This window comes from Branchiostoma floridae, chromosome 3, assembly GCF_000003815.2.
Source record: "Branchiostoma floridae strain S238N-H82 chromosome 3, Bfl_VNyyK, whole genome shotgun sequence".
Lineage (NCBI taxonomy): Eukaryota > Metazoa > Chordata > Leptocardii > Amphioxiformes > Branchiostomatidae > Branchiostoma > Branchiostoma floridae.
The window spans coordinates 9,051,849-9,054,730 of NC_049981.1; the positions used below are offsets into that span (position 1 = coordinate 9,051,849).

The 2,882-nt window shown below is 40.0% G+C and overlaps 1 long non-coding RNA gene across 1 annotated transcript; it reads right to left on the bottom strand.

The window, feature by feature from the left end:
• Positions 1–1,582: 1,582 nt before the first annotated feature.
• On the bottom strand, positions 1,583–2,316 carry LOC118412204. The gene is made up of 3 exons (XR_004830740.1): positions 2,219–2,316; positions 1,941–2,021; positions 1,583–1,655 (listed from the first exon to the last, which is right to left on the bottom strand). It is a non-coding gene; the product is annotated as an uncharacterized LOC118412204 (long non-coding RNA).
• Positions 2,317–2,882: the final 566 nt, after the last annotated feature.

Here is a 2,882-nt window from a genome sequence, read left to right on the forward strand (position 1 = left end):
AGGTCATGGCATGGAAACAAAAGAAACCGATTTCCCCTAAAAAAAGTGCTGGAATTAAGCCTTTTACAGTACTTAATGCCAAAAATTTTACTTGGATCATTTTACCAACTATCTTATGCCTATCTATACCAAATGTTACTCATACCAGGGCACAGGGGTGCAAAATATACCGTTATGAGACCGTCAACAACAGTCGCACGGAGCTAACAGCGCAGCGAAAATACCATCGCTAGCGTTTCAACTTCGGATAACAAGTTATAAGTACTGTTGAACTCAGTAACGTTAAAGTTTGTTTTTAGTTGCCTTTGACGGTTTGACCTGAAATAGTGTTACGCTAAACTCCTGAAGAGAAGTTAAGTGACTGCTGCGATTATCATAGATATGCCCCTAAGAACTGATACAATATAAAGCCTTCTGAATAGTCTAAAATGCGAGAGCCTTAGGCGGGCTTCGCTCCCCCTGGCGGGAACACTGCTATATACGGGATCATGAGGCCCCGCTTATGAATATTAATTAGCCTTTGGCCTCCTCTTCGCTGATTGGCTAGGTCTTTGATTCAATTAACTCTCCGGCTGACGCGCACAGGTGTGGCTCTGTGCAGGGTCACGGAAGGTCACGTCAGGAAGCCAAAAGAAAACAAATTTCCCCTCAGAAAAGTGCCAAAATTAATCATTTTAAAGTTGTTTATGTCAAAAATTTTACTTGAATCTTGTTACCAAGTATCTAATGCCTATCTATACCAAATTTCAGGTCATTTAATTGTAATACCAGGGTACAGGAGCCAAAAGTGTCCTTTTTTGGTCAAAAATTGGCCAAAAATCGCAAAAATAAGCATTTTGTTGCACTATACACCAAAAGTGTTATGGAATTTATATGAAGGGATTATCAAGGCACATCTGTGTCAAATTTCAGCTCATTCGGTTGCAATACCAAGGTACAGGAGCCAAAAGTGTCCTTTTTTGGTCAAAAATTGGTCAAAAAATCACAAAAATAAGCATTTTGTTGTACTGTACACCAAAAGTGTTATTGAATTTATATGGGGGCATTATCAAGGCACATCTCTGTCAAATTTCAGCTCATTTGGTGTAATACCAGGGTACAGGGGCCAAAAGTGTCCTTTTTTGGTCAAAAATTGGTCAAAAAATCGCAAAAATAAGCATTGTGTTGTACTGTACACCAAAAGTGTAATCGAATTTATATGGGAGCATTATCAAGGCACATCTCTGTCAAATTTCAGCTCATTTGGTTGTAATACCAGGGTACAGGGGCCAAAATATACAGTTTTGGTCTAAAATTGATCAAAAAATCTCAATAAAATCATTTTAGAGGCAGATATGAAAAAACTGAGAAAAAAGCATCAAGGTATTGGCCCATTCTACCCCTGTGCCAAATTTCAGGTCATTCGGTCCAGGAACGGCGGAGATGAATCACTTTGAAGATTTGACAGGAGAAAGAAAGAAAGAAAGAAAGAAACATTACGAATACAATATATTTCACCATACTATGTATGGCTGAAATATAAACATTACGAATACAATATATTTCACCATACCTATGGTATGGCTGAAATATAAAAAGTCTAGAACTCACCTGTACAATAGCTCCAACACCTTTATGAAATGTCCCAGGGATAGCAGCACCAAGATAGCTTTACTCTACAAAATTAAAACAAACCAAAAGATTGGCAGGAGACATTGGGTAACTAATCAGCACCTTGGACATTTCTGTATATTACACGTTGCTAATCTGATGTCTAGCAGGATGTCACATGACATTGGATAACCAATCAGCACCATGGACATTTCTGTATATAACATTTGTACATTATAAGCCAATCTGCAAGTATAGAATTACATTACATGATATAGGATAACCAATCATCACTACAAAGGTTCTCATCCCCATATGTTTGAGGTAGAAGAATAAGAGGACTGCCCTACCTTATAGTTGACAGCAGATGAGCAGAGATGGTCCACCCATCTCTTCATCACCTCTGAGCACTCCACATTGTTCAGGGAAGCCTAAAGGGCAGAAATCAGGTACGTAATGTACCATTTATTAAGTCTCCTGCCTTCATCTGTGCTAAAAGCTCCTTGCAAAAGTGATTTTGGCAACTTGAGTACATATGATGAAGAAGCAAAGTACGTGACTTTGTAATTGTGATACTACATTAACGTATTTTGTGAGTCCCCCACTGCAAAAAAAAAAACTTCCGTACCTTGGCTAGCCAGGCAGCCTGGTCCCATTCCCCATAGTCCTGCAGGTACCGACAGGCATCAAATGCCTTGTCAATCAAACACAGTAGCTGTACACCCTCTGTGGGGAGAAGTCAGAGTCTCATTAGAGGTAAAACTGTTAACATACGAGTATCTGTGGAGGGAAGTACGCTACTTTGGTGGGGGCATGTGCTCTCTGAGTGCTGAATCATTATCAAAATCATCCATCAAAATCTGTTGATTGGACGCTAAATTTAACATACTGATCCTGTGAACTTTGAATTTGTTGAGAATAAAGTGGTGATTTTACTTGCCTGGCAGTTTGCCATTTGCGATGAGGTTGGTGGCCACCAGTTTGATGGTGCTCTGTGAGGCCCCCGAGGAACGGATGGTTGCGATGAGGCATGCCCTGGAACAGATGTTCAACATAAATGTTGTTCCATTCAAAATGTGCAGGGAGCAGCTAGGGAATTTGGCAACCCTTTCCTTATCTAGTTATCCATACCTCAAAATGGCATTCAACTTACCTTAGTGAGTCTGAAAAGTAGTTGTCATTGTCAGCATCTGTCTCCAGGTACAGCTGCACTGCTCTGTCACTCTGTGGGTCACATGTGGTGTTTTTAGCTGGGTAATGCTATTCTAGTTTTATCAGGGTATCTGACAATG